General features: G+C 21.5%; 1 protein-coding gene across 2 annotated transcripts in view; it reads left to right on the top strand.

Moving 5' to 3' along the window:
* LOC122507190 overlaps positions 1-13,917 on the top strand; it is a 456,874-nt gene that overhangs the window by 123,354 nt on the left and 319,603 nt on the right. The window lies entirely within an intron of this gene.

Below are 13,917 nucleotides of genomic sequence, written 5' to 3'. Positions count from 1 at the left end.
ATATACATTGCCTGAAATGGACAGGCTTTTTATATACTGCCTAGGCATTTTATAAAATGCCTGGATTTCATACTTTGCCGGTATATATATATATATATATATATAAACATATATATATATATGTTACCGGCAAAGTATGAAATCCAGGCATTTTATAAAATGCCTAGGCAGTATATAAAAAGCCTGTCCATTTCAGGCAATGTATATAATTAAATTATTTTTTCATATATTGCCTAGGCATTTTATAAAATTCCTAGGTATTTTATAAAATGCCCATCGAGCATAAGGTAAAGTATATAATAGTCTCAGCAGCTTGAAACGTCTACCTTTTTCTATAAACACTTTCCACGATTTTTCTATTACAAATAGAAAATAATAAGTATATAACAATAAGTATTTTAGCTATGTTTACATAGCTGCATGTTAGCAGTGAGTAATTTTATACAATGAAGTTCAATATTTCTAACTCTTAAGAATAATACTTAATTAACAGAAAATACAAATTTTGTCAGTCAATTCTCACATTTTGAGGTAATCAGTCGCAGAAACATAAATTTGAACTTAAAATGAGTGCAGAAATAGGAAATGTTTCAGTGACAAGGGATAGATTTTTTCCGAATTTTCTAAAATTAAAAATGCAATGGCAAAAAACAGTATATTTTTATCAGACGAACGGTATAAGCAGTTGATAAGTGATGTTAATAATGTTAAAGCTACCGAGAAAAAGGAACAGGCCAAGGTTTTGTAAAATGTTCTTGTAAAAAACTGTCAAAGCAACAAATATTTATGCATAAAAAATAAGGTCCAGTGTCAGTCGAAATGTCATTCAAGTATGCCGTGTTGTAACAAATAAATTACAAAAGAAAGTTAATATTTTTATAACAGAAAAATGTATATTATTTGAAATAAAACTAAATTTTATACTTTGCCTAAAGTCTAGTGGGCATTTTATATAATGCCTAGGCAATGTATAGAAAATCTTTTTTTTATACACATTGCCTGAGACAGACAGGCATTTTATATACTGCCTAGGTATTTTATAAAATGCCTGATTACATACTTTGCCGGTAACATATATACGGTATGTACTAAAGTACAAGTCGGAACTGCTTTTATTTATTTAGGTTTTCGTTAACTATAAAGCTATATAAACGTATATTAAATATTATATTCCCTGGGTAAAAATATTATTTGTCTTTGCTGGAATATGTAATATTTAATATAAAATATAAATATTAAATACACGTATAATTGTAATTAAGAGAATTAAAAATCTTGTAATTTCAGTTATATAATTTTTTATTGCGTGCGGGATTTCTTTTTTTATTCTCTCAATTCTAATTGAAAAAAAGTCAAGTAGGAAAGAAAATTGCGGTCTAAAATTTAATTTTCGTTTAAATAATGACATTATGTGATTATTTAGAATAGTTTCCTTTTTATTCGTCATTAGCGTGTACCTCTCTTTCTCTCATTCATTCTCTTTTTTCTCACTCACTCATACACTCTCTTTTTCTCTCTCTCTCTCTCTCTCTGTCTCTCTCTCTCTCTCGAAAATGAAAATCCCGCGTGGGTAAAGAATGGAAAAACAAATTGAAATAATGAAACAATTTCATTAACCTTGATTTGTCGGATTTTTTTTTCTCTTGTTTGCAATTAGCGTGAATACAATTCATAATTAGTAGAACTTTAGAGTTGTATTGTAATGAATAGGAATCTATATAGTATGGAATTGACTTTTCAACGAGGCTTTAACTGATCGGCTTTGTGTGAAAAATCTTTCTTATTATTTTGAGTATAATTTCTGTAAAGGATTACTCAAAATATTTATTAATAATTTATTATTAATGTATTTATGTTATTGTTTATTTAGTTTTTAAAATTTTTCTTTGAGAATTTTTTATTTTTCGATTAGGAAATTGATTTTAAGAACTATGAGATATTTCTTTTAATAGTTAATGTTTATTTAAAAATAGGTATCAAATTAATACTTAATGTACCGAATTGATACTAAAAAGTGAAAATTAATACAAGTAGTAAATTAATTCCAGAAAATCTCAAATTGGTATAAAAAATATAAAATTAATATCAACAGTATGAAATTTTTTTAAATTCTCGTCAAAATTTCAATTATCTTTAGAAACAATTAAATTCCTCTTCGAAATTCAATTTTTTTAAAAAATTTTAATAAAATTTTTTGCAACATTTCAATTATTTTCAAAAATTATTCTTAAAAATTTTATTAAAATTCGTCGAAAGAATTCAATTAATTTCGGAAATTTTAATAAAATTTTTAACATGAATTCAATTATTTACAAAAGTAATAAAATTCTTGTCAGACATTTAATTTTTTTTTTAGAAATATGTAACAATATTTTTTGCAGGAATTCATAATAATTTATCTTTATAAATAATAAAATTATTCTTCGAAATATAATTATTTTCAAAATTTTCCTCAATTCAATGATTTTCAATAAAAAAAATCTACTATTTTAATAAAATTCTGCGCAAGCATTTAATTATTTTCATAAATATAATAAAAATTTCACAAGAATTTAATCATTTACAAATTTTTTTTATAAATTTCTTCGCAATCATTCAATTATTTTCATATAGTAATAAAATTTTTACTGGGATTAAATTATTTTCGTAAATAATAAAATCTTTTTTAGGAATTCAATTATTTTTATAAAAAATAAAACTCATTGCAAAATTTCAATTATTTTTAATACAATTTTAATCAAATTCCTCAAAAAATGTAATTACTCTTAAAAGTTTTAATAAAATTCGGCAAAAGAATTCAATTATTTAAAAATTTGTTGATAAAATTCTTTATGAGAATTTAATTTTAAGAAACATGCAATTATTCAATAATTTTTTTTTTATATTTAAATAATTGAATTCTAGTAGAATTTTCGGATAAAAATTAATTTAAAAGTAGTTTTTAGTTAAAATTTTAGATTATAATTGAATATTAAAAGCATTAGAGCGTGAATTTTTAGAAATAATTGAATTTTGAAAAGGTTTCAAATTAAAATCTTTGAAAATATGAATTTTTCATATTTTTAAGTAACAATTCTGTAGAATTAATTTTTTTGACTAAGTTTAATTGATTTTTTAAAAAATTTATTTGAAGTATATTTATTTTCTAACATAATGTTTAATTGAAGAATTTACGAATAATTAAAATATTGTAAAATTGAATTATAAACAAATGATTTTGAAAATTCTTAAAGAACTTTTTCAAAAATTATTAAAAATAATGCATTTATAGAAGAATTTTAGTTAAAAACACGAAAAAAAATTAATTTTTGGATAAATTACAAATTATTGCAGAAATTCAATTATTTTCAAGAAAAAATGAAATATTGTTCAAAAGTAATAAAATTCTTCTTAGGAATTCAATTATTTTCACAAATAACAAAATACATAGTCAAATTTCAATTATTTTTAATATAATTTTAATTGAATTTTTACTTTAAAACATTTTTATTGAAAAATTAAGAAAAATTCTCGTAAAAATTTTAGTTATATTTTTAAAATAATGAAATTTTTCTCAAAAATTTCAATTATCTTCATAAAAAATAAAATTCTTCTAAAAAATTTCAATTATCTTTATAAAAAATAAAATTTTTTTTTCAATAGGTATTCAATTATTTTCAAAAATAATAATGTTCAAAATTTTTTTAAAATTCTCGTCAAAATTTCAATTATTTTTAGAAATAATTAAATTCTCCGAAATTGAATTATTTTCAAAAATAATTACATTCTTCTCCAAAATTCAATTATTTTCAATAATAATAAAATTCTTCGCAAAAATTCAATTCTTATAAAAAATAATTAAATTCTTCTCCAAAATTCAATTATTTAAAAAAAAATTAAAATTTTGAAAATTAATTAATAAAAATTAATTTAAAAATGAATGTACAGTTAAAATTTTAGATAATAATTGAATATTAAAAGCAATATAGCGTGAATTTTGAAATTAATTTTTTTGAAAAAGTTTAATTGAATTTTTTTAATATTATTTTATGTTTCTATTTTCTAATATTTATTTAATTGAAGAATTTACGAATAATTCAAGTTTCTTTAAATTGAATTTTGTAAACAAATGTATTTGAAAATTGTCACACAACTTTCTTGAAAATTATGAAAAATAATCGATTTAAAGAAGAATATTAGTTGAAAATTCTTGAAAATAATAATTGAATTGATTTTTATTACTGGTTATATTTTTGTCCGTAAATGGTCCGTAATTTTTCATTTTTGGTCCGTAAAGCCCGTATTTTTAAATACTTTTACTGGTTCGAGCCCTGAATACTATCAGGGCTTAATTAATTTAATTAATTTAATTAATTTAATTAATTTAATTAATTTAATTAATTTAATTAATTTAATTAATTTAATTAAATTAAATTAATTCCAGAAAATCTCAAATTGGTAAACCAAAAATATAAAACTAATACCAAGTATGAAATTGATGCCTCTCAATTGAGATCATTAAGTGCATAAAAAATTGATATTGAATATTATTATTAATTTGATACTGTTTATCATCTCAATTTAAGATCCTTAAAAATCTCCAGTTTTGATAAATTTTGGTATGAATTAAATAAATTTTAGTATCAATTTGATAAATTTTAGTATATCAGTTTGATAATTTTTGCATCCTCAATCTGATGATTTTTGGTATTAATTTCCAAATTTCTGGCATCAATTTGACACCTTCAAATATAAACAGTGAGTGATGTAATAAATCCCAAAAGTCCATAGGATGAGAAAGAGGGGAAACGTTTTTACAAAAAAAAAAAAAAAAAAAAAAAAAAAACAATCGGCGATATTAAATATATGCGCGCGCATTGAATCCCACTATCCGATCGCTTTTATTCACACTAATTAGTTTATCGGTCGTAATTCGCTTTAATTTACGACTCACGGAATTTCACAATTTAAATCACAACGTGATCAGCCAATTAGCCTTGTGCCGCGTAGGACAAGTTTGAGGGATGGGGAGAGGGGGGGGGGCAGATTGGATAGAAGGGAGAAAAGCTAGCCGCGGCCCCCCGATTATCAATTAGCGCGGTTGCTGTAACGGCTGCAACGACGGCTTAAGCCGTAATTCAATTTTACACACACACACACAAACATACATTCATTCATGTATAAATACATAAAGCACACATTGCGTTAAGTTTAAATTTACATGTGTGTGTGTGTGAGAGTGTGTGGGAGAGTGTATTCAATGCATTGCCACACTTTGTTTGATTCGCCTAAATAGCCGATCATGGGATTGTTTAAAAGTCAAAACTGTCGAAATCTCTCGGTAATTAATGACGCGATATTGACGCCTGTCAGTCAATAGTTATTAAAAGAAAAAAAATCTATTGTTATTTTTTTTTATATAGAATGATGACACTTTTTTATTAGTTAAAATACTTTTTTTTTTGGTAATTTTTTACCTGCGGTGTGTTTTGAAAAAGCTTCTTTGACGGGGAAGCGAAATTTTTAAAGTTAAAATGAATTAGTTTTTGATAAAATAATGAATAGAAGAAAATTGTGTGAATTAAAAATTATAGCTGCGTGGTAAAGTGCATTTGCTAATAGGGGCGCTGGGAACTTTGGGGTTCGAATCCCCTCGGGAATGATAATTTTTTTTATACACATTTTTGCTGGGAGAAAATAATTTAGGATTGAATATTATTTTTTAATTATGAATCAGTGAAATGAAATCGTTCTCTGATGCGAAACGATAAAACTTTTACTAATTTTTACTAGAAAATTTACATTTTGTTTATTTCTTTTTTTAATTTTCTAATTTTTATTTCCTTTATTTAAATTGTAATGTAAATAAATTTTTAAAATATATTTTATTATAAGAAAATTGGAATTAAAAAATAAAAAAAGAAATAAACAAAATGTAATAACATTTTGTTTATTTCTTTTTTTATTTTTTAATTACAATTTTCTTTAATTAAATTTTCTTATTAACTAGCAACAATTCGCGCGGCTAACGTCTTACTGCCTTTTTTTAAATAAAATTAGAAAAAAAAAATTCAATTTTGGAGAAATTACAAATAATTGCCAAAATTCAATTATTTAAAAAAAATAAACGAAATTTATGTTTCTAAATACCATTTTCATTAATTAAATTTTACTATAATTAAAGTCGAAAACTATTTTTCCTGATTTTTTCATAATCTTTAATTATATTGTAATTTTATTATAATTAAAAATAAATAAATAGAATAATTGTTCATTAAAAGCAATAAAAACAAATAGTTATTTACAATAGTTTATTAATTAATATTAATAGTCTATTTATTTTTTATAATTATTTATTAAAAATGTAAATTATTTATTTAGTATTGGAAACCTTTTTTCTATAATTTTCTAAATTTTTATTTGTGTTATAATTAGAAAATATATTATAAGAAAAATTAATAAATATAATGTAATTATTATTTAATCAAATTTTGTACATTTAAATTTACATTATTTGCATATATTTACATTTATTTACAATATAAATTATTTATTTTTATAGAAGTGGAAAAATTGTTTACTAAATTTTTAAAGATAAAAGTCACTAAAATTAGTAGAATTTTTTACTAATTGTCTGATCAGAAAATGATTTTTATTAATTTTTATGAGCCCTGGACTTTTTTTTTTTTACTAATTTTAGTAAAATTTTACGAATTCAAATTTAGAGAGTATTGCAGTTTAGAAAAAAATTTTATTAGATACATTAAAAAAGATGGTAAAATATTACCTGGTACCATCGCTGTTCTCTCTCTTTTTTCTCTTTTGCACGAAAAAGCATTGAAATGGAAAATTTTTACTTGAATAAAATAATAATAATAATAATAATAATAAAAAAATTAACGAAAGAAAACAAAGAAATTTGTGATTTTATGGAAAATTTTGCTTTGTTTACAATTCATTTTGATCAATTATTTATTTACAAGACGAGTGTTTACTTTTTCTCTCATTTGAAAAAGTATAATTAAATTTTTTTTTTAATTTTCAACCAATATTTTTCAATTATTCAAAAAAGAAAAAAAAATTGTGGATAAAAATAGAATCGATGCGGTGAATAAAATAACGGTAAAGTAAACTTAATTTTCTCGTCAGTTGAAAGTTTAATAGTTATAATTTTATACAGAATTGACAAGTGCGGATGAAAATAAAATCTTAGTTTAAAAAATATCTCTGGTAAACAAATATGTCTTAGTGAAAAAAATATTTTGTGTTAAAAATATCGAAGTTAAAAAAATAGTTTAGTAAAAAAAAATTCTTTGTTGAAAATATCTTCTTAGTTAAAAAAATGTCGTTGTTAAAAATATTTGCTTAGTTAAGAAAATATTTTAGTTTAAAAAATATCGTAGTTAAAAAAATATTTTGGTAAAAGAGTATTTTAGTTAAAAAAAAATAGTTAAGTAAAAGGAATCTTATTTTAAAAATATTGTTTTACTAGAAAAAAATTTTATAGTGAAAAAAATATTTTACTTTAAAAAATATCATAGTTAAAAAAATAGTTTAGTAAAAAAATTCTTTGTTGAAAATATTTTCTTAGTTAAAAAAATGTCTTTGTTAAAAATATTTGCTTAGTTAAAAAAATGTTTTAGTTTAAAAAATATCTTTAGTTAAAAAAATATTTTAGTTTAAAAAATATCTTTAGTTAAAAAACATATCTTCGTTAAAAAATCTTAGTTAAAAAATAGCTTAGTTGAAAAAATATCTAATAGTTAAAAAAAATACCTCAGTTAAAATTTAAAAATTAAAAAACGCTTTGCTAGAGAACTAAATTGGTAGATATCAATTAAAAAGAAATATAGTATATACAGTGAAGTCTATAAAATGCAGTTTTCTGTTTTAGCCATTTCTGTTCTGGGTATACAATCATTAAATCGTTCCAGCCTTTTAAACCAAGCTTGGAATTTAGCAAATGCAGTTTATATATATATGGCTAATTATGTAGTTCTACACAATTCTTCAACGCCGCGCTTTATTTCATGCATAGTTTACTTTTGCTTCTGGTGCTTTTGTGCCAGTCAGCAATAATTAAAAAAGTCAGAAACTGCAAACAAACATTTCTTTTTATTTTTTTCGGTAAATATACTATTTTCCAGTTGTTTGATAGAGTATTTATTATTCAATTTCCCCCGTTGTAAAGTATTTTTTTTTTTGGGAATTTTATTTTCAAAATATTTTTTTACGAATAATTAATAAACAGGGTTGCCACGCAACCTGGAAACCTGGAAAACCTGGAAATGTCAGGAAATTTTATAAACCTTGAAAAAACCTGAAAAAGTCAGGGAATTTTAATCGAAATCCTGGAAAATTGTTATTTTCTAAAGTTTATTCTTGAAATCTAATTTTACATAAATATTTCAAAATTAATTAGATTTTTAAAAAAGTTGCGTTTTCAATTTTCATAAGTACAGATGAATTTAAAAAGATTTTAATTTGAAATTTTGGTAAATTTCAATTTTTGAATGAATTTAATTAGAAATTGTCTTAAAGAACGTAGATTTTTGAGAAATTTTAATTATTCCAATTCTTCTGAAATCAGTTAAATTTTTTAATATATATTTTTAATTGATTATTAAAAATAATGGAATTATAGAAGAATTTTAATTAAAAACACTAAAAGAAATTGAATTTTGTAGCAATTAGAAATGATTGCAGAAATTCAATTATTTTCAAAAGTAGTAAAATTCTTCGGCAATATTCAATTATTCCCAATAATTTTAATAAAATTCATGGTAAAATTTCAATTATTTTCACAAACTTCTATCAATTCAATGATTTTTAATAAATCTACTACTATAAAAAAATTTTTCAAAAAAATTTAATTATTAAAAAAATTTTAATAAAATATTACGTTAACATTTCATTATTTTCATAAATAATAAAACTCATCGTAGACTTTCAATTATTTATTTATTTTTAATACAATTTTAATAGAATTCCTCAAAGAAATTCAATTATTTTAAAAACCTTTGCTACAATTTATTTATTAGAATTTAAGTATTATTTTCCATAAAGTTTTAATTAAATTTATTCAAAAAACTTAATTATTTTCATAAATTTTAATGAAATTCTTTGTAATAATTCAATTTTTTTTTCAAAATAATTTTCATCAAATTCTTCGTAGAAATTTTAATAATTTCAAAAAGTCAAAATTAAATTATTTTTAATCTCTGCTATTTCAATAGAATTTCATAAAAGAATTCAATTATTTAAAAAGACATTTTAATAAAATTCGTCTCAAGAATTCAATTATTTTCAAACATGAATATAATTCTTCGCAGTAATTTAATTTTATTAAATATTTTAATTTTGTATTCAACAATTTACAAAAATTCTCGTAAAAATTTCAATAATCTTTCTAAATTTTTCTCCAAAATTTAATTATTTTCTTAAATTTTAATCAAATTCTTGGCAAAATTTCAATTATTTTCAAAAACTCTTATAAAATTCTTTGGAGAAATTAAATTATTTTTAATTAAAATTTTAATCAAATTTACGAAAAATGAACTTATTCTTAAAATATTTATTAAAATTTGTCATGAGAATTCATATATTTAAAAATTTGTTTATAAAATTCTTTATGAAAATTCAATTTCAAGAAACATTCAATTATTTAATAAAATATTTATTTTTGTATTTAAATAATTGAATTATCATGGATTTTTTTTTTTAGTAAATATTGATTTAAAAATGAATTTCAGTTAAAATTTTAGATTATTTTTGAATATTGAAAGCAATATAGCGTAAATTTTTAGAAATAATTGAATTTTTGAAAAGGTTTTAAATTAAAATCTTGGAAAATTGGAACTTTTCTTACTTTCAACTAACAATTCTCTAGAATTAATTTTTTTGAAAAAGTTTAATATTGAATTTTTCTTAAATTCTTCAAGTTTTTATTTTTTATTTTTTTTTATTTTTCTATTTTCTTTAATTTCTATATTTAATTGAAGAATATCAGAATAATCGAAATTACGTAAAAAAAATAATATTGAAAATAATTGAAAATTTATGAAGAATTTTATCAATTTTGAAAATAATTGAATTCTTGCTGAGAATTTTACTAATTTTGAAAATAATTGAATTCTTGCGAAGAATTTTGTCAATTTTAAAAATAATTGAATTATTTCGAAGAATTTTATTCAAATTTTTTGAGAATAATTGAATTCCTGCAAATAATTTTATTAATCTATTAAAATAATTAAATTCTTGACAAGATTTTTAAGGAAATTTGTAGTATTAATTTTTCTTAAAAAGTTTAATGGAATTTTTTTTTAATTATTTAAAGTTTTTAATTTCTAATTTTTTTTCATTGAAGAATGTCAGAATAATCGAAATTTTAGGTAAAATTGAATTGTAAACAAATGGATTTAAAAATTCCCAAAGAAGAACTTTTTTAAAAATTAATTAAAAATAATTGTTTTAAAGAAGAATTTTAGAAATTCTAGAAATGAATAAAAAAAAAATTTTTTTTTATAAATTAAAAAAAAATTAAAATTAAATTAAAAATAAAAATAAAATTTGGTAAAATATAAATGTAGTTTTAAAACCCTGGAAAACCTAGAAAAGTCAGGGAATTTTATTTTCAAAAATATTTTTTTGCTAATAATTAAAGAAATTTTTATTTGTTCTGATAATAAAGAGATTTTATTTATTTATAATATAATTCTATAAATACATTTAAATAGAGAGAGAGAGAGAGCGGGGAAAATGTTGAGAGTGCACATAGAAGAAAAGAAGTAACACAAAAAAAAGTAAACAACAGTAAAAGGCTTTTTCAATATGGTCGATTTTTTTTCTGAAAGAGCCTTTCAAACCTCGATTTCATCTATCGTATCTGGGGCAACGACAAGGTGTGTAAAGTAAAAAGCTATAGAATATAATAAGAAAAGTAAAATAAAATAAAGGTTGGTTGGAGGCGAAATAAAAATTGATTCTGGGCAAAAAAAAAAGAAAAGAAAAAATGAAAAGAGGGGGTTGGTTGACCTGTCGAACTCGAAGAGGGAAAATGTCCGATAATTACATATGAGCAGCAAACCGTATGACGGAAAGTTGCTCTCGTTTTTTAATTTTCCAGCGAGGCGCGACTTGACTGGAGAAAAAAAAGTACGCGACGCGACGCGAAAAGCGAGTATAAGAGAAGTGGGGGTGGGAGGTCGAAAAAATAAAAGCGAGAAAAAGATAAAAAAAAAAAAATGTAAGCAAAAGAAAGAGGGAGAAGGCAAAACGAGAGATTTTCTCTCTTTCTCTAATCTGCTCATTTTAAATTTTAATCCGCCCTCGCGAAATGGCATCGTCATCGACCGTTAACGAACCCGTCCAAAAGTCAAATCCTACGTCGAGACATCGAGGGCAAAAATGTCCCCTGTCTCTCTAATTCATTTGTCCCGGATGAATTGCGTCGTGAAATAAAATGCCGCTGTTATAAATATCGATTGAAAAATGTCCTCATTTTTTTTTTTGCATGATCGAGGAGCGAGAAGGAGGGAAAATAATGTCGAGAAAAAAACAACGATGAGACGTTACTTTTTTTGTGTTGGACACAATCAGGTGCTATTTACTAAATAAATACATATTCAGTTTTCGAATGAGGGTCATACATTTGTATTTTAAATAAACTCTCTCTCTCTCTCGTTCTTTGCCACAAAAACCCATGCAATATTTTGTTGATATCGATATAATTCACGCTCCGGATATATAAAATGCAATTTAGAGCAACGGGGAGGAGTTTTTTTTTGCTCTCTTTTTGGTTTTGATAGAAAATTGAAAAATATGCGACAAACATAGCATTCTTTATTAAATTGTTTAGGCAAATATTGGAGAAGGGGGAGAAAATACAATTTTTTTTTTATTAATGAAAGACGACTGCGTTTTCTCTTTGAGAAAATAAATATTTTGTTTATTCTTGAGGCAATTAGATTTATTACTTCGGGAAAACAAAATATGTTGACTGCCTTTTTTGTTGATATTCTTTTTCCCATGATTGATTTACAATAATTGTGTTTTTATTTCTAGTTCGGTTTTTTTATTTTAATTCAATTTGAATTTCGCGCCATTATCATTCTGTAAGTTTCCATATACAGATGGCATAAAATTTCTCTCGCAATTGAGATGAATTACAAGGAGTATAATTGCCATAAAGAATTTTTATTTGAATTCACTTTTCCGAATTCTCGTTGTCTGATAGGATGCGGGTGGATTGATTTCTTCATGTTTTAGAATAATTAAAGATGATCGAGTCATATAATCATTATTTTATTTTATGCATAAGAATATTGTTGCTGTAACTTCTTTAAAAGTATTTGAATTTTCCCAGAATTTCGAAAATTTAACGAAAATTTTTTCCTAGTTTTAAATTTATTTTTCTTTCAAATTATTTTCATCATTTCAATTCAATTATTATTTTTTACAATTTTTATCTTAAATTCTTCTTTAAATCAATTATTTTTAGAAAATTCTAAGAGAATTCAATTATTTAAATACAAAAAATAAATAATTTATTGAATAATTGAATGTTTCTTTAAATCTAATTCCCATAAAAAAATTTATCAACAAATTTTTAAATAATTTAATTCTTTCGACGAATTTTAATATAATTTTTAGGAATAATTACATTTTTTGAAGAATTTGATTAAAATTATATTAAAAATGACTGAAATTCTGCGTTGACTTTTATTATTTATGAAAATAATTGAATTTCTAAAAAGATTTTTATTAATTATGAAAATAATTGAATTCTTAAAAGGTTTTTTATTATTTACGAAAATAATTAAATCTCTGTAAAAAAATTTATTTTTTATGAAAATATATTGGAATTATTGCGAAAAGATATATTATATCATTCCTGTGAAATTTTTATTATTTATGAAAATAATTAATTGTTTGTGTTGAATTTTATTAAAAATTTATTTTTAAACATATCAGGTATTAAAGATTATTAAATTGATGAAAATTTTTGAAAATAATTGAAATTTTGCCAAGAATTTTATTAAAATTTTTGAAAATAATTGAATTTTGGAGAAGAATTTTCTTAATCATAAAGATAATTGAAATTTTAACAAGAATTTTTAAAAATTTCTGAACATAATTGAATTCTTTTGATGAATTTTAATCAAATTTTTAAGAATAATTACATTTTTTGTGGCATTCGATTAAAATTGTATTAAAAATAATTGAAATTTTGCAATGAGTTTTATTATTTATAAAAATAATTGAATTCCACAAAAGAATTTTATTAATTACGAAAATAATTGAATCCCAGTAAAAATTTTATTATTTATGAAAATAATTGAATGATTGCGAATAAATTTATAAAAAAATTTGTAAATAATTGAATTCCTGTGATATTTTTATTATTTATAAAAATAATTAATTGTTTGTGTTGAATTTATTAAAACGTTTTTTAAATAATTGAATTCTTTAGGGAATATTTTTTTAAAAATAATAGGTATTGAAAATCATAAAATTGATGAAAATTTTTGAAAATAATTGAAATTTTGCAAAGAATTTTATTAAAATTTTTAAACATAATTGAATTTTGGAAAAGAATTTTCTTAATTCTTAAAGATAATTGAAATTTTGACGAGAATTTTTAAAAATTTTTGAATATAATTGAATTCTTTTGACGAATTTTAATAAAATTTTTAAGATTCTGCTATGACTTTTATTATTTATTAAAATAATTGAATTTCTTAAAAGATTTTTATTAATTATGAAAATAATTGAATCTCTGTAAAAAATTTTATTTTTTAGAAAAATAATGGAATTATTCCAAATATATATTTGTAAATAATTGAATTCCTCTGAAATTTTTATTATTTATGAAAATCAGTAAATGTTTGCGTAGAATTTAATCAAAATTTTTTTTTAAATAATTGAATTCTTTTAGAA

The sequence above is a fragment of the Leptopilina heterotoma genome, unplaced genomic scaffold, assembly GCF_015476425.1.
Source record: "Leptopilina heterotoma isolate Lh14 unplaced genomic scaffold, ASM1547642v1 Lhet_45, whole genome shotgun sequence".
NCBI lineage: Eukaryota > Metazoa > Arthropoda > Insecta > Hymenoptera > Figitidae > Leptopilina > Leptopilina heterotoma.
Note: the sequence above shows the minus strand (reverse complement) of the source record. Positions and strands in the feature narration are given on the sequence as shown.